Source organism: Dermacentor silvarum, chromosome 11 (assembly GCF_013339745.2).
Source record: "Dermacentor silvarum isolate Dsil-2018 chromosome 11, BIME_Dsil_1.4, whole genome shotgun sequence".
Lineage (NCBI taxonomy): Eukaryota > Metazoa > Arthropoda > Arachnida > Ixodida > Ixodidae > Dermacentor > Dermacentor silvarum.
Window position 1 is genome coordinate 21,052,373 of NC_051164.1, and position 19,248 is coordinate 21,071,620.

Here is a 19,248-nt window from a genome sequence, read left to right on the forward strand (position 1 = left end):
AAACCAAGTGTTTTGACTTTGCACGAACGTACTTCAAATACGGGCATTCAGCTTGCAGTCGTTGTAACCCCTTCTCAGTAGCAGTGCAAATCCCGATCACGTCCTGCGAAGGAGAAACAAGTACACCTATAGGCTCTTTTGTCTCACTTGGGGTGGTTATTGATCTGCTTGCAGAGTCACCACGCATTCCTCACAACTGTTTGTCACGATGACCTTTCTGGCTACAAAGCCTGCGATATAAGGCACTAAAGGTTAGACAAAAGATGACAGGTTCTCAGGATAGTCTACAAGGTGCAGTAGCGCACCCAGGATCTCTGCCAAGGGTGTGGAGGGGGGCAAGCACTTGGCATAATATACAATTTCCTTGCTTTAGCCAGAGGAATCCAACAGCAAATAAAATGCCTAATAATTATAATAATTTAACGACACCAAGGATGATGACGGTGTTTATACCTTCAGCGTTTCACTCAAAGTAATTTAAGAGTGAATGAAGAAATACAAGACAGTGATGGAGTGTTTTTGTTAATCAGGAAAATTCGACCTCAAGCCACCTCCTAAATTGTAACGACAATGTGAACAGAGCACTGAAAGTACACGTTGGACTGGTGGGGCTGGACAAAGTTACTAGACTAGCTTCATTTGTAAAACTCCCCGCCCGTGCGCTTACCGCCGCTGTCGCCACTCCTTGGGCAGCCGCCAGATGGCGGCGCCGTTCCATCGCGCTCAGCACATCCTAATGGAATGCGACGGGATCCACCCAGCGAGAACTGTAGGTAACGTGCAACTCCCAGAAGTGCTTGGGTTTAAAGTGGAAGGAAACATCAACAGATCAGCCGTAGAGATAAGCAAGATACGATTAGAGTACTGGTGGAAAAAAAGCAGGGAAAAGATGGATACGACCTGATCTCTTAAAATCATAGGTAGCGCTACAAGGTAAATTTTTGAAAAAGAAAAAGAATAATGAGAGGTGTACAAAAATGCTAGATAAAGAACATGTATAGTATACCTGATTAAATCAAGCAGGCTGGGTGACTACTTGTCGCCGCCCTGTTTCAAAGGGGATGCCAATAATCATCATCATCACCATCATCATCGAAGCGGATTGATGCGACGCATAGTTCTTCGCCTTTCCTATCAACCTTTCTCTCCGTGCCACTGGCTTAATTTATTTTACGCATGAAATGCTTTTAGCTTCCGTTCTGCTGCAGCTTTGCGAGCCCTCAGCTCCGGGTCCGCATGCCGGCGTTGCCATGCTGCTGCAGCTTCGCGAGCCCTCAGCTCCGGGTCCGCTTGCCGGCGTTGCCGTTTTGCTGCAGCTTCCCGCACCATGGACTCCGGGTCCGCTTGTTGTCCGCGTCGCCGTGCTGCAGCAGCTTTGCGAGCCCTCGACTCCGCTTGCAGCTGAGCCGCCACTCTCGCCTTTTCATCCATAGCGGGCGCGCCGTTATCAGAAGCGACCGTCATCATCCATGGCTGAAGAGAGAAAGAGAGCGCGCGTCGGGAACAACCGCAGCGCCCCTAGCGGACTCCATGCAAACCGGAGCTACGGACGACGAGGGAGGGACAAGGCTCGGCCCTAAGGTGCTTCGCCCCTAAAAGAGCGGCGGAAAGAATGCAAACGATGCAACAATGACGGTGCGTCGATGTCACAAAAGAGCGCGTAATCAAAGTGCGCGCGGCGTGTCACGCAAGCCAGCGAAAGAAGCACGCCCGCACCGCGACAGTTTCAACATATGGGGAGAGCGCATACGCCTCAAACAGCGACGCGACCAACGGCGTCTAGAAGTCTAGAAGAGCATAGACGAAGCAACGGTACCCAGAGAGAGAGAGAGAGAGAGAGAGTGAACGGGCGCCGAGGTACCTTCTCACCCGGTGAAGCGAGAGAGAGATTACTACAGCGTGAGCGTGCGCCAACAGGTTGAGTCATCACCCCCTTCGACGACGCTATGACGGCGGTGGTTGAAAATGCGAGAATTGACTAGTATATTCCCAGGCTTTGGCCATTCTACGGGATCACGACTCCGACCGAAGGTTCGAGAACGACCGTCGAAGGCTATAAAAACGGCGTGCGAGAATCAGAAGAGTTCGGATCAGACCGCTCCGGTAAAGAGATGTAACGTGAAGATTGACCGTCTGCGGAAGATGGGGATTCCTCGGCAAGCTAGTCAACGAGTTCATCGAGAGTCTGCATTTCCGGAAGAGATTCCTTCTTCGAGATTTGCCCCGAGCTACGCCGAGATCGTCCTACTGAAGACCAGCACAGTGAATACGATTGGGCACTTAGTGTTCCTATTCATTTTGCACTTTACGTGTTGGACTCTTCGTGCTTGTCGTTAATTATCTTCCAGTGTTTTGTGAATACTTATATGATTTGTATTGTGCTGTGTCTAGCCTAAGTGTGCAAGTGTGTGTGTGTGTGTGTGTGTGTGTGTGTGTGTGTGTGTGTGTGTGTGTGTGTGTGTGTGTGTGTGTGTGTGTGTGTGTGTGTGTGTGTGTGTGTGTGTGTGTGTGTGTGTGTGTGTGTGTGTGTGTGTGTGTGTGTGTGTGTGTGTGTGTAACTGCCTTGTGCGAAGAATATATTTTGTTGTGTTTTGGCAACTCTGGGCTCTGACTCGGTCTTTGGACAGCAACCGGCGTTCGCTGGCGCACCAGAGGGCCCATTATTAATTGTCCTTGCTTTTGTGGGATTATTTTCGGAAGCTGATAAGTCGGCTTTGGAATTTGGCACGGCGTCTGCGCCTCGTTCACGGGGTATGACAGTCGAGCAGACGACAGCTACTCAGCCCGTGAGCTCACCTCAGCCAAAAATGAGCGCTGCCGAAGCAGCCGGAGCCAGCGTTTATTTGCCGGAGATTCAGAATAAGGCGACGGCAGCGCCGCCACAATTCTTACGTTTTTTGCGATAGCAATTACATGACACTCCAAAGCGGATTTCTGCCGTTGGCGTCGCCGTCGCCGTGAGGTTCCATATGACGTCAACGGCGATGAAATCGTCGCCGCGCTCCGGGAGCTGTATGTGCGAGTGAAAGGGCGCGAGGGATGCGCGCTTCCACGGGGAGCGAACGCACGTCGGAGAGCAAACGCGCGTTCTGCGCCGTGCTCCCTGAAGGGCTGCAGAATTAAGCGTCTTTTTTTCTCCTTTACAAACACCATATATAGAGAGCAAACGCGACTTTTTTCGTCGCGCGAAAGGCCGCGGGAGGGGGGGGGGGAGGGAGGTAGGGGAGGTGACGTTTAGCTGCGGCACCATATGCGTATTTATATAAAAACGTGGCGAGGCTAGAAGGTCGGTAAGATTTCCGACGCAGCTCGACGAGTGTCCCATCATGATCTCGTCGAAAACCTCCGAGCCACCCCCAGAGGCACCGGCAACAGTCACCAACGCCGCGCGCGATCGGTGCGAACGCGGGCAAAACGCCGACGGCGTCGACAACAGTTCTGCGCGTTGCTGGTGCTGCTGCATGTCCAAGTTTATACAGCTGATAAAACTGCTATCTTTACTCCGTATAGCTCTCTACTAATTTGCTATCGCAATTGATGCTTCGCCTTTCGGGTGAAACTGCGACAATTTTTTTTGCTTCACTCTCGGCGCTTGCCAAGGCGTCCGCTGCACCCACTCCCCCATTCTAGTACACTCTACGCAAAACAAGTCTCAATTCATATACTATTATAACGCACGTGTTGGCCTACCACTTTGACGCTGCCCGGCACGTTATCTCCATCGCCATGAGAGCCAAACACCCCGACGCGTGAGTCGCCTCCGGTCATAGAGTTTCTAATATAGTAATATGAAACTCTATGTCTCCGGTGTTCCGCCTCGTTCCCTCCCAAAGTTGGGGCTCTCTCGAGCCGATCGGACTGTTCTCCTCCGACTTCGCGTCGGTTGCGCCAAAACGGCACAGCGAGCAGCTCAGCTGTCCGGCACCGGCAGTTCTGTCTGCCTCAGCTGCAACGATGGCTCAGATGAAACTCTGAGCCACATTCTCCTCGACTGCACCGGCTATTCCCATGCTCGCGACTCATTAACAGCCGCATATCGCCGCCTTGGACTCCCCACGGACAACGCCAACGTTTTCCTATTCCCTCGCGGACATGCATCTATAACCAACCGAGCTTTCACAGCTCTGCTCGAGTTTTTTTGAGTCCACAAACTTTTACACTTGGCTATAAGCCCCGTTTTTGCTACTTCTTCATCCCTTCTTTGGGGTATTAGCGCTCTACTCTTTTCACTCCTCACTCTTTTATTCCCATTATCCTTTCCCCGTGCAGTACTGCGGAGGTGACCTCGTAGCGAGAGATAGTGCTGCACTTTTATCTTCTCTTACTTAAAAGCCACTTACTACTACGTGTTGGCCGAAATAATTTCATGCTCAAAGCATACCCCAAGGATCTGTTAGCAAATCATTCGTTAAATGAAACATGTGTATTGCTACAAATGGGCGGCATACATTTTGTGTAGCCACTTCAGTTTCATCATTCACTTACTTGTAAGCATCAAAAATGCGTAAAGATGTTAACAGTCATTATAATGCCATGGTCCAAAACTGGTGCTCAAGCGTGCATGAAAAGATTTAAATACACAGAGCACCGGAAACACACAATGAACTAGCGGAAGCTGGCGCTTTTCTTGAGATGCGAATGTCTACAAAAGTTCCGTTATTCGAGCCTTACGCGGTTGTAAGTCTATGGCGGCGGATGGTTATAGAGCATTTGGGGCGCTGCACTGAAAGACGGATGTTTATCCCACCATCGGTCACGAATTTCTATGCAGGATTTTAGGCAGACTTCACCTACATCGGAGATAATTAAAAAAAAAAATTCGAGGTGTGTAGTAGAGCCTACGCGATCGCTCAGAGTGCACAAAATAGCAAAAAAAAAAAAAGAAGATACTGCATATTGTCACGACTAGAAAAGACAACGAAGGGAGGGGACACGAGCGCGAGCATCGCTCTCTCCGAAGAAGATAAAGTTGCCGCGGACAATAGAGACGTCCCTTTGACAATTGAAGATGTGCAAAGATGTCCACGAGGAACGCGCGCACAACTGCCGAGACATCAGATTCAAAGAATGCTATCACACACTTTGAGAGTTAGTGGTGCCAAGTGCTGGCCTAGCTTTATTTGTGGAATTGTCACCTTACTTTGCCTTACTTTTCCCAGTTTTATGTCCCTTCCTCTCTCTAACCACAGGCTTCTTGTCGAATCCCTCGTAGTGGGTAAGCACCACGGTGTAAGCAGGAAGAACGCGCTCAGCGTGTCGGGTGCTGGTGGTGCGAGAAGAAGAAAAGGGACTTGCTAGCCGGATTCACCTTAGCATGATGACTGTTCCACTTTGAGCACAGATCACAATAAATCGTCCTCTAATATTTCTGTTTTTTTTCTTCTAAGCTTTTCTAATCGATTTTCTCCAAACCGCCCCATTCATGACCGATCCCCCACCGTGAGTATGTGCCATTTGTACAGAGGATCATCATAATTATCATCATCATCGGGCTCGCTCGCGTCGAAGACATCGAATCTCGGCTCTACGTCTACGACATCGCGGAAGGTAGCAACGATGGGTGAAAAGTAAGTAAATATGTCTTTCGCATGCCTTGTCCTAGCCATGCTAACTATGCGGGGTTCACCCGGTGCACTTTCGGTCATGATCGAGCCGGATCGGGATCGAACATCTCGCATATTTAATGCGGTCGGCATTATTTGGGCACTTTACGCACTTCTAGGTGCCCGACCGACATCTATCTGCGTCTGTAACCACTTCCTGTTGTATAGGAAAGAAGATGAAGATGGTGGCGCGGGGACACTAAATAAAGAAGATGATGTTCAGGCATCGGATGCATCATTCCTCTGTATTCTAAATACAACATATTGGCGACGAGATTTCAACCCATGCAAGTGCAACAGTCCTGGTGATTCCTGCTGCATCACCACAATGAGCATTCCGGGATTGCAACCGCCACCGCCTTTCCTGCCTTCGCCTGGTCATCCGGCTGTCCCATGGGACCAGTGGAAGCAGGCCTTTCAGACGTACATGGTGGCTTCTGGAGCTTCAGAGCTTCCAGCCGAACGCCGAAAAGCTATCCTGCTCACATGCCTTGGTATGGAGGGGCAGCGGATCTTCTCTACACTGAAGCCAGCGGACTTGCAGTCTGGCTCTGCTCCCGCTACTAGTCCTTCGAGCACAGGTGACACCGGGTCGACGAATGACGCATATGACTCTGCAATCGCCCTGCTTTCGGATCATTTCAAGCGTTCAGTCAACGTCATCGTGGCTCGACAACGTTTCAGTCGCCGTGCTCAGCATGCAGGTGAGACAGTGGAAGAATACGTCTCTGCTTTACAAATCCTCATTGCAGACTGTAATTTCGGAAGCCTCGCTGATGAGATGCTACGAGATCAGTTTGTCTCGAAAACGACGAATCATCATTTACGTGAGCGGTTACTTTTTGAGGGCTCATCACTGACGCTCTCACGAGCTATAACAATTGCTAATCAGTACGAAGAAGCCGTGAGTCATGCTAAGGAATTTGCGACGAGGCTTCAGTTCATCACGTTAACACCGCGCAAAGCTCTTCTCGGTCTTCTGAACAACCAAATGAACGCACAACTTGTAATAAGTGCAAAGCCAAAGCATCTGAGCATCCCGTACAAGGTGCCACGAACCTTCGAGCTTGCTATCGTTGTGGAGCGACTGATCATCTTGCAAACAGTCCTGCATGTAAGGCCCGCAAGCGCAGATGTCGTCGCTGCGAGAAGATTGGCCACTTAGATTTTATGTGTAGGTCGTCTGGATATTCAGCTGAAGTTCGACAAGTTGATGACGACGACGACGCTAGCTCCCACAGTAGCGGAAAAACAGTTTGTGTTGTCAATGGAAACAAGCATGGCATTTACGCATCCGTCGCTGTGGAAGGTCACCCTATCTCGTTTCTAGTTGATACGGGATCTTCTGTCACTATCCTGACTGAAGAACTCTATCACCAGTTTTTTGCAAGCTCTTACCCTTTGAAACCTACCTCAGTGCAGCTTTTCGACTACTCCAAGTCCAAGATAAGAGTTCGAGGATGTTTTGTCGCTTCAGCTGCGTTCCAAGACAGAACTGCTTGTATTCTTCTGTATGTGGTATCTGAAGGCACCACTGTACTGGGCTTAGACGCCATTGCGGCACTACAGATGAATATTGAAGGTAAATCGCTTCAGTGCCTTGCATTAGCCTCCAGCACTCCTACATTACCAGCTGAGCTACGTTCAGAGTATGAACACCTCTTTGACAAACAGCTCGGACTTGCCAAAGGATTCAAACACAAAGTTAAGGTTCGTGATTCCGTGCCACCCGTTGCCAGCAAGCTACGACGGCTGCCGTTTACCCTTCGGGAACAAGTGTCGGCTGAATTGCAGAAACTTGAAGCCCAAGACATAATCGAGCGCGTTGACGCCTCTCAGTGGGTTTCTCCTATAGTGGTTGTTCGCAAGAAGGATGGTTCAATACGAATGTGTGTTGATCTGCGAGAGCCCAATAAAGCTATAATTGTTGACAGCTTTCCACTACCACAGACAGACGAGCTGCTGCACAGCTTAGCTGGCGCCAAGCGCTTCTCGAAACTGGATTTGGCGTCTGCCTACCATCAACTAGAGCTCGATCCTGAGAGTCGTGATCTGACTACCTTCATCACGCACGACGGGCTTTTTCGTTTTAAGAGAGTATGTTTCGGTTTGGCTTCAGCCCCATCAGCATTTCAAAAGATGATGCATCTCATACTGAAAAGGTGCAAAGGTGTACTTTTCTACATCGACGACATTATCGTATATGGTCGTTCTCGAGAAGACCATCTTTCAAATCTTCGCATCGTTTTGCAACGACTTTCTAAAGCGGACCTGAAACTCAACCAGAAGTGCGTTTTCGACGTCACGGAACTAACGTTTCTGGGACATGTTGTGAACGGCAAAGGACTCTTTCCACTAGCGTCATCTATCCAAGCGATGAAAGAAGCTCCGGCGCCTTCAAACATCAATGAACTTCGTTCCCTGCTTGGTCTGGCGGGATTTTATTCCAAGTTCGTTCCCCATTTTTCGGATGTTGTGGAACCTTTACGGGCATTGCTTCGAGGCAACGAGCCATTTGCTTGGACGCCAGCTGCCGAAGAGAGCTTCGTTCGTTTGAAATCACTGCTGACAACTTGCAAGGTTCTACATTTCTTTGACCCGAACCTACCGCCATCGTCACGACCGATGCCTCCGGGTATGGACTGGGCGCTGTGCTGCAACAAGATAACAAGGGAATTCTACAGACGGTTGCCTTTGCCTCCCGTACCTTGAGCCCACAAGAGGGGAAGTACTCTGCAGGCGAACGTGAAGCCTTAGCATGTGTTTGGGCCTGTGAACATTGTCACGTGTACCTTTGGGGTCGCCCCTTTGTCTTGCGAACCGACCACAGTGCTCTTGTCACCTTGCTGTCAACCAAAGGTGTTGGACATCGGCCATTGCGAATTTCACGTTGGTCAGCGCGACTTCTTTGTTACAACTACACCGTAGAGTACCGTAAGGGAAGCGATAATGTGGTGGCTGATGCGCTCTCTCGACTGCCTTTGCAAGGAGAAACCAATGAGGTTGCCGAAGATGAGTTTGTTTGCCTTCTTTCTCCGATGTTAACCATTGCAGAATTACAAGCGGAGAGTGCATCTGACAGTACAATCGCAAAAGTCATGGACTTTGTTTTGTCCTCTTGGCCGGATAAAAAATCTCTGGAAGCGGAGCTAATGCCATATTTTCATGTACGTGCAGAACTATCCATTGTACACGACTTGCTTTACCGTGGTGACAGGATCGTAGTTCCAGGTACCCTTACTCGTCGTTTGATGGAAGTCGCACACGAATCACACCCGGGGATCAGTCGTACGAAAAGCCGTTTGCGAGAGTTGTACTGGTGGCCTCGAATGGATAACCACGTGGAACAACTGGTTAAAACATGTGTTGTTTGCCAGTCATGTGACAAATCAGCACGGCCAACCGTAGCACCTATGCAACCAGTAGCTTTCCCTGACAACCCTTGGGAGAAGATTGCCATTGATATTATTGGCCCATTTGAGCAAGCTCCCATCAAATGCCGTTATGCAGTGACGCTTATTGATTATCACAGCAAATGGCCAGAAGTTTTCTTTTCAAGACAAGTTTCTACGGCGACAGTCAAGAACTTTCTGCTACAAGTGTTTTCTCGTGAAGGCTACCCGAGTGAAATAGTTTCCGACCACGGACCGCAGTTCAGCTCGGCTGAATTTGAAGAATTCCTTCAGGAACGTGGCATACGCCATTGCTTTTCTTCTGTTTATCACCCGCAAGCAAACGGGCTTGTAGAAAGGTTCAACAGAGTCCTCAAATCTGTTGTCCAGATGGCAGTATACGAGCGGCGTGATATCCGTGTCGCCGTGACAGACTATTTGGGGGTCTACCGCTGCACACCTCACGCCACAACGGGAGTTGCACCCGCCGTTTTGCTGCACGGACGACTGCCACGAACACGCTTAAGCATTGTTGGATTACCGGATTCTTCATTTCACGAAAATCCAGCACAAGCGATGAAATGGCTGCGCCAACGTGTCAGACAAAACCAAGCATCTTCCAAACTTTACACAGACTGCCGTCGCGGAGCCCGGACAAGACACTTTGCCGTCGGCGACTACGTCCGCGTTAGAAAGTCGTCAGTTCACGGGAAATATCTTCGCGCTTTTCGAAACCGAAGCAGATTATTGAGCAACGAGGGCCAGCTTCATTTCTTTTGGATGACGGTCGAGTGTGGAACGCTTCCAAATTTCAAGCGATGCACCCTGAAGCTGCGGAGAAGTTCACAGGCAATCGACCTGGTATTCTAGAATGGACTCTACCACTACCTGACGAGTCTCTTCAAGGTAGTGCATTTCCTGTGAGTGAACAACATGCTGACTGTCCATCTACGTCACGGCAAGAAATAGCAGCACAAGCCAGCTGTGACTCAAGTACTCGATCAGCCGTCTTCACTGCAGGACAGAATGACCGGCCAACCCCCACGGAAGAGCGCACGAGTTACAAGAACTCCATTGAAGTTCAGGGACTATGCGTTACGCAAGCGATAGTTTTTTTTTTTTTTTTTTTTTTTTTTGACCGGGAAAATGTTGTATAGGAAAGAAGATGAAGATGGTGGCACGGGGACACTAAATAAGAAGATGATGTTCAGGCATCGGATGCATCATTCCTCTGTATTCTAAATACAACACTTCCCGCCAAAACTTGCATCAGAGGGCAGTTGATGTTCTAATGGGTTCAGCATGCAACCGATGTGCTGACGGAAGAGTGTTCGAAACAAACGGTCGGACAAACTTGGGTAATTGGGTGTGTTAAAATGGGTACGGGCCGCTCTGAAGCTTCTTCATGTCAATTCTTAGGTCACTGCGCGTGTGTCACAGGGCATACACACCTCGTACATGGGTATTGGCAATACGGTCTGTCACTACATTGCTTCAATGCTAATCGCATTAACGTTGGCAGTCATCTTGAGATTGGGTCTGCCGGGAATTTTTGCACAAGCTGCGGAGTGAAGCCAATGGTGGTCAAGTAATTCGATCCGGACCATGCTAGATCGCAATCGAAAGTGCCCGTATGACACGCTTATAAGTGTTTTAGATTGCATTACATGACCAATAGCCCAGTATATAAAAGGGACAGACAACCCTTTCAAGTCGATTCTTTCTCGCCGACTGGTCATCTAAAAACTCGCAAAATCTCGCCATTTATCTAAGCGTCATGTTTGACAGTGTTCTGATGAAAACGGTTCATTTGTGTTTAGAGCGATATGGCTTCTTCACTGTGGTCACGAAGTAAGATAAACAGGAATGCCGACTCGCCTAATATATGATGTTCCAACTTCTGTCCCGATGAGCCAGCTGCGTTGTGGCACCAATCACAGATGGCGCGGAGACTTGTCACTAGCACCCAGAGCAGCGTCACCTGCAGTCGCCCAAGCAGGGCAAGGCGTGTATAGCGAGACATAGTGGGCTTCCTGTTGACAAATTCATGTGTTGTCGCATTTCCGTTGTTGCCCGCGTGGCGCTGTGTGAGTGGGCGCGCAAGAGCCATATGCGCGTGCTACCGAGTAACGCTTGTCCTCTGCTGAAGTTTGCGGGATACTTAGTTGGCTTTTAAATGCATTAAAATTTACAAGTGTAAGTGTCAGTGTCGGTTAAACACTCCAATTTGCTACACTGGTATGCTTTTACTAAAATTACATTTCCTGTTATAAAACTGAAATGAAAAGCTGTAAGGTGTCCCACGTCTGTGTGCAATCAGTATATCAGTGAGACAAAATCTGCTGTATAGCTTTGCTTATTCGAGCGTGCCTTCGTATCTTGCCTGTGTTCATGAAATTAAATTACCGGCATGTTTCGGGCTGTGTCGTGGCATGCTCCAGCTGGCATCGTATACGTCAAATGACTCCCGCTACCAGGCTAACACTCCTAGCTACAATAAAGCGTTATTGCACATTACAATTGGGCGATTGGAGGCATCAGTGTCCTAAAATTAGTAAGGGCACACCATAGGGACAACGGACATCAGCACGCTTTTGTTTTATGCTGGAACTGTGCTTAACTTCAATGCGATTTCATTCAAGTTACGGTGGTGAATGTAGTAGCAGACTGGCACAGACTCACGAGGCCTTTTATATTGCTTTCTGCTCAGATTAGCTTAGTGCGCGCAAGCCACCATCACAAGCTAATATTCCGCTGCTGCATTCCAGTAGCGCGCTATATTCCAATGAGCGCTGTTATCGCCTTTGTGTCCGCTAGTATAACTGCAATGGGTAACTTCGACGACAGTGTAGCTTTTAAATCTTGGAAATCGACTGATGGTATCTTTTGTGGCTGCAGTCATAATAGAAAAACGCGCTACAATCATACACTGCTTGAAGCGGCTACGGAAGGAAGGAAAGAAACTTTATTTATTTCAAAAAGAAAATTTGGCGAGCGTGGTTGGGCCCTTAGTCGAGGGCTCCACTGGCGCGAGCGGCTCGCTGGGCTTGGACCAGGAGAGCCACTTGGCTCTCCTTTCCCTCGTCTGCAAACCATGCCTCCCACTGCCTATTTAACATGTGTGGTAGTGCTATTATGTATGGGCTAGTAGCATGTGAAGGCCTTTCCAGGCACTCCCATGTGATATGTTGTAGTGTGAGTTTGTTACAACACCATCAACAGACGTCCAGAAATCTAGTTGGGCTTATTTTACTGAGGTGATGGAGGTTGGGGAAGCCGTTTGTCTGAATGCGTCACCAGTCCCTACTCTGCGATCTGTTAAGGGCCTTGTGTGGATGACCGTACACTCGGCGTTCCTCCAGTTGTTGTAGAAGAATATCCCGAGTGCTTGGAAGAAGTTCCGCGCTCGGCCAGGCCGCAGCTCTGTTGCTGAATCCTCGAGCTATACAGTCTGCCGCAACGTTACCCTCCAAGCCCTGATGGGTCGGACACCAGATAATGTCGTGGTGTTCTGTCAAGGTTTGTCCCAGAATTCTGCGTACCATTTTGGGTAACGTCCCATTGAGAAACAGCCGACATGCCGTCTGCGAGTCGGACAGTATGACTGCCGACTCTTTTCTGTGTTCCGCGTCTGCAATGGCCATGTCTATTGCGGCGGCTTCGGTCACGCATGTGGATTGAATTACGACTGTGGCCGTTATGATACGTTGTTGTGGGGTAACCGCTAGTGTGTGCGTCTCTCTACTGGCTCTGCTAGCGTCTGTGTAGTACTCGGCCGAACCTTCACCGAAACGATTCCGCAGGGTTACAGCTCGTGCTCGTTGTTGTGTCTCGCGCTGTCCTATGGTGTCACAAGTAGCACTGGCTACCATTGTTATTTGCAATGTCCGCATGATGGAGCCGCGACCTCCATGTCTGTGCGTTTGTATGAATTCATTAGGCCAATCAGGTGTGATCATGCCACCTGTGTACCGCCAATCAAATGTGATCACGCCAGTTGTGTAGCAGCCAATGGCATGACGCAATTTGTCCTTGACATGCTATATAAGTTGAATAAACGCCGCATTGGTCAGACCATATCACCCGGAAGAAGCGTCTCCGCCTACGCCCCTGCGTCGTCCTCCCAGACGCTATGCCTCCCCATCGGCCGGCTCGAGTGCGACGCTACGCTACTCTTCTACGGGCATGGCATGCTGGGTGCATATTCTTTGGTATCGATACCACCGTGATATGAAATCTCGTGTTCCTTTCGAGCAGCACTATATCCTCCTCGCAGTATATTGGTCACGGTGTGAAACCCAGTTTTTGTAGAACTGCGCGTCCACGGTTCGTTGAGCGGAGCCGCTTCCTTTGAGCTATGAGGACCACACTCGCGCAATCCTCAAAGGTGTTGTAGAGGCCTAGTTTCTCGACTCTATCGCTGTTAGCACTTTCGGGGATGCTAAGCGCTGCCTTGAGTGCCTTCCTTACGATTGTATTAACTTGTTTCATCTCCTGGTTTGTTAGCGCTTGGTACGAAAGTGCGTACGTCACCATGCTAATTATAGATGCGTGGACCAGTCTGATCGTTTCTACTTCAGTTAGCCCATCTTTACTGTTAGCTATCCTTCTTATCATATGGGCTATGTTCCCTGTTCCTCTCAACGTTTGGATGCTGTGTGTGGTGCCTGCGTTCTGTTGTACCCACATTCCCAGAATGCGCAGTGTTTTCACCTCCCTGATGGGTCGTCCATCCAGATGTATAGTTATTGGTACAATATCGTTCTTTCTCATGTATTTAGCCTTGACTCTGGTCAGCTCGGTCTTCTCAGGCGAACATTTCATCCCTGCTCCGTCCGTGAAAGCCAGTATCTTGTCTACTGCTCTTTGGAGAGTGTCCTGTTTCCCCGCATACGACCCTCTTCGCGTCCAAAGGGTTATGTCGTCCGCATAAATAGCGACTCCTAAATATGGGTCCACCTGTAGTTCAATGGCGAGCTTACGCACGCTAACATTGAAGAGGATAGGAGAAAGGATAGCTCCTTGCGGGATGCCTCTGTTCGGGAGGTCAAAATTGTCGGACCTAGTCGATCCCAAACCTATTGCCACTTTCCGTGCATCAGTAATGACCTAACGTACGCGTATATGCGGTGGCACAGTTTATGGACTCCAGGTCTTCCATGATCGAGTTATGGGAGATTGTGTCAAAAGCGTTCTTAATATCGAGCGCCCGTATAAAATTGTCCCCTGATCAGGTGCAGGACATTGGACTTGAGAAGGAGCAACAGGCCCTGAGGGGATACGTGTGACCTGAAGCCGAACATGTGGCTGGGCTTTGCGTCTCTATACAGTTCGATAATCTGGTGAAGGCCACTTTTTCAAACAACTTGCGCACGCATGATGTCAACGAAATCGGTCTTAGGTTCTGGATATCCGTAGGTTCACCGCGCTTGGCCCAATTACAGTGATATTAGACTGAGAGTTTTCCGTCCTCACTCCAGATTTTCTCGTTAAAGAAGTCCATGACTTGTGTTAGGGCTGCATCACTCAGATTTCTGACCATGGTATTGGTCATCTGATCCTTTCCTGGAGCTTTGTTTTTCCGAAATAATTGGGCCACCGCGTATACTTCTTCCAAGGTTATGGGTGCGTCTAAATCGGGTTGCTGTATTCCTTTGCATTCCGTGTGTAGCAGCTGTGTGGTAAGGTCGTGCCCGATATATATCTCCTTGATCATGTTTGTCAGCGTGATATCGTCCCCTTTAACCCCGTTCTTTAGGGTCTTCAGTGTCCTGTTGGTCACTGTTTTTGTACCTCCGGGGTCAATCATGCTTCGCAAGATGTGCCATGTCCTCTTAGTACTCAGTGATCCTCTGAGAGAGTCAGTAAACTGTCTCCAGTTGGCGTACTCATTAGCTTGCTGTGCTAGCTGGGCTGTACGTATTTTCAGTTTTCGGTTAAGTTTTTGTCTCCTCCAACGTTTGGCGAGGCTCCTTCTTTCTTCCCACAAATGAAGTAGTTGTCTAGCGACCGCCGGAGTTTCATCGTTTGCTTCAATCTCCTTCGTTACCATCACGTTTGCCATTTTGATTTGTGCTATCCATGTGGGCTGACGTTGGTTAGTTCTCCTTGAATCTCTAGCTCTTCGCGGAATTTCACCCAGTCCGAGATTTTGGCTTTCGCGATCACCCTCCTTATCCTGGCCGCACTGAGCGATATACCCAAAATTTGATGGTCGCTGCCAAGATTCGCTCCCAGATTCGTCCACATCGTGTTCCTTGCGATGTTCGTGAATGTCAGATCTGATTACGTGTCTTTTGAGACACTATTACCAATGCGTGTGGGGAGATCTGGCTGTGTAAGTTGGCATAAGTCGTACCTTTCCACTAGGTTCGCTAGCATTATTCCTTTGGGGATCTGTTTGCTATAGCCCCAGTTAGCATGTTGTGCGTTAAAGTCTTCCAGAAATATAAGTTTGTTCGTACCTTTTAGAAGGCCCAATGAGTGCACTAGTACATTCTCGAAGTCGGCGTGTTTCTCTCTGGGAGGACTAAACACGTTGATCACCGAACCATGATTACGTGATGTCAGATGGGTTCGTTCCCTGCATATGGCTAATGCTCAGCGCCACATCCTTCTTTGCGAAGGTCGCTATTTGTGGGTTCTTACAGCAGACATAGCACTTCAGATTCGCCTGGTGTTTATCTACCTCATGTACGCATATAATATCGGGAGGAACTGAAGACAAGTCAGTGAATTGTCTGAAATTAACGAGTGCTTTTCCGTAGTGAGCAGCAATTCCACTGCCAAATTTCCACTTAATTGTTCGGTCTGTTTACCATTGCTGTGTTTAGCCATGGTTGGTGTTCTCGGAATCTGTTTAGACTTCTTTGGGTTGTTTGGTGGGAGCACCCGGGTTCTGCGTCTGACTTTGTCGCTGATCACAGTGCATGTGCCCTAGTTTGGCAAAGACAAGCGGCATCTGTTGTACTATAGGTACGATATCGACGCTGTTTGTGGTTGCTGCGTTGTCATGGGCTGTGCAACCAGTGCATTCGCCGGGCCTGGCGTGTTACTCGATTGATTTAAATGTAGGGCCTCGAGGCGTGCCGTTCTACACTTAACCCCATTTAATTCTGTTTTGAGTTGTGTGTTCTCATCTACTACCTTTTTGTATTCGGGGTGTTGCGTGATTGGTGGTGTAACAGGTGTATGTTTGACAGTGGCAGATACGACTTGCACCCAGCTTACCTGATTCGTCTGTGGCTTGCACTGTGCCGGGGATGCCCTGGGTGACTTGCTTCTCGGATGGGCTTTTGCCTTCGTGTTCTCCTGTGGGGTTGGTATCGGCCTCCACGTGGACCGTCAACGCGGCTGCTCGATTGTCCGGACTCCGTGCAGCTTTTTGATGGTGTGCGGGTTCTTGAGCGGCTCCTGCGGGCCGCACCTTGTCCGTACTCAAATTCCGATTCTTAGTCCTCCGAGGCGAACCAGCGAGGGGCTGGTATGTGTGCTTTTTTGGGTGCTTTCGTTGCCCGGTATCGTACAGGTTTGAGGCGTTTTATGCAACTGCAGTCTCCAATTAGATGGTCCCCAGAGCAAATTGCGCATGTCAGGGTACAGTCGTGGGTTACTTCTGGGTTGCGCACTCCGCACGTACGGCACGTGCGCAAGTCTGGCTGCGGGCACACGTCGGTGCGGTGGCCAACTTCTCCACACGCTCGGCTGAATTGGACCCTGTTACGAAAAGGAATACACTATTTCTCGCCTCCTCTGTAGTAAATGTATTTCCGTAGAACGTTGCCGAAGAAAATAAGGACAGCACTCTGAGAGTCTCCCAACATCCGGACCTCTACCAGCTCAACGCCTTGGGTGCGAAAACGGATGCTCGTTTTGATAGTCTCAGACGGAGTGCGCGGCTCTATACCGTGGATAACACCAATCCTGGTTCTTTCGCCTGGCGTCACGTAGACATTGACCGGGTGCGGTCTTCCGTTGATCTTTAAAGACGTGATGCCTCTCATCGCCATTGCGACGGTCGTATCCGGGGTGGACTCTAGTGCTATGTTGTAACCCCGCCGGATGCAGAAAATGAACTGGTTCCACCTGATTTTTTTACAGCGTAAGCTGTTATGGGCTCATTCCAATAGCCGTTTCGGTTCGCGATGGTGTCCGCCGTCGCCACCGCCGCCGTTGGGGACCGTATCCGCTATCGCCGGAAATGCGAAAAAAGTACCCGGTTCCTGCCGGGTTCCAACCCGCGCCACTGCGTGGGAGCCAGATACGCTAACGCTGAGCCACGCAAGCGCTTGCAATCGGGCAGCGGAAAATGCCCTATAAACGCTCCCTAGGCAGGTGCGCCGGCGCAGACGACCTGAGCTTCTGCCAGTATGGTGGCGCCATCTAGGTAAGGCGCCTGCAAACGCAGCATGCGCAGGCGCAGACGATGAGATGCGATTCAGACGAGGCACGCAATCAAAGCGATCCCGAGCTGCCCGAGCCTCTCGCCAGTATGGTGGCCGCCGTATAGTTAAGGTACCTGCAAACGCAGCGTGCCCGATATCTAAGTCCAGTTGTAAGGCTTGATCGGGCTCAGCAGACTGCTGTGCAGAGAGCATACAAGCCGCAGCTCGCCGTCGACGCCGGGCGGACAGTTCAGATCATTCTCGTCAAAATGAGGCAAAGAGACTGCCGCGAAGACTGTTGTGCGTGGCACCGAAATTGGAGCTACTCTTGAGCCGCTCCCACCAGCTTACGCTGTGACTGTGCTGCGTGTGCCGCGCAGGCCTGTGACTTTTTTCTTGGCAGGCCTCCCATACTGCGTCGTAAATCGCTTGGCTGGAAACATTCATCAGTGACAGTCCCTGGTGAGGTTGGAAGACTACTTTCAGATAGTCCTTGGGTAGGGATGTGGGTCTGCGTCTCGTGAACTGACACTGGCGTTTGGGCTGGTTGTCCACTGTAAGCTTGCTGTTCGCAGAGAAGTCCCCTCCTCACCCTAAGTTCCGCCCCTTTGCCCGTTTCTTCTTTGCTCTGATGAGCGATTGTGATATCTGCCAACTCTCCTCTGCGCGGTCAGTCTCCGTTTGGCCGGAAATTGCGTTGTTGGCATGCGTAGAGCCATTGTCCAATCCCGGGGCGGTCGTCAGCGTCCGGTTTTCGGCGCAAAGTATACATAAACCTCTTCACTCAAAACCAGCGTGGGTCGTTCAGCCATTGTATGCGATCCGCAGTCGAGGTCATAGTTGTCGCGGTAACCGCGGCGAGGTCGTGGTTGGCGTCTTCGGCAGGCGTCTCGCGGCGTCGCCGCCACTCCCCTACTCGTGGAAGCGGAGGCTCCACATGGGCGAAGTGATAAAAAAATCCGCGAAATCGCGAAAAATGGTCCGATTTCGGTGAAAGCGGTCTCCGCCGATGCCGGAACACTTCCCCTCATGCAGTCGGCAATTTCCGTACGGTTTGGAGGATGAAACACTGGAAAAAGGAGATCATACTTAGCACGATGTGCACGCGTCTGCACTAGTCGGCGTCCTCAGCACTTTTTCTCAAGCGGTGACAGTAGTGAAAGCGCACCCGGCGACTTTAAAATTTCTATAACTGAAGTATTCTCGATAGGCTGTTATCTAGACTGACCGCCACACGGCGGGAATATTTGGCGCCAACAGCTAGGGAAGGGAGAAAAAGGAGGAGAGTACCTTGGAAACCCACGACGAAGAAAGGAGTTGAGCGAAGGCAGAGAGCACAGTGGAATGCTGGGCCCGTGTTATCGCAGGGACATTAATTGCGCGCGTCAAATTAATTGTAAGATAGGCGAGTCGGCGCTCCTGTATATTTTACTCCGTGACTGAGGTGTAGGCCACACTGCAGAAATCAAAATGAAAACATGGAGGAGGCTAAGCTTCGCTTTAAGAGTGGAACCGATAGCATTCAAAGATCCGTGACTGCTTCTCACGTTTCCCGGCAACTGCAGCTTATGTAACCGTAATGTTTACCGGGAAACGCAGGCGGCGAACGCTAGGAATGAGGCGAGCGTTCTGGTAGAAACGCGGCCTCTTGAGTGGGCCGATCCCGGAGGTGTGCACAGCCGCGCCAACACAATTGCATCATTTCGGGTTACTGTCATTGTTTCGCACTTTAATAGTCCAGTATGAGCAGATTTAAAGTAAGAGCGCACTGTTGGTGTTTTCTTTCACTGAGATGGGTTTGTTGGCTGTCATTTATAAAATACCGAGGAAAACTGCAAGAATAAAGGCAAGGTATGAGTAACTTTCGTG

The 19,248-nt window shown here is 49.8% G+C and overlaps 1 protein-coding gene across 1 annotated transcript in view; it reads right to left on the bottom strand.

The window, feature by feature from the left end:
• The window catches only part of LOC119433258 (transcription factor Jun), a 69,041-nt gene that overhangs the window by 39,231 nt on the left and 10,562 nt on the right, over positions 1-19,248 (bottom strand). The window lies entirely within an intron of this gene.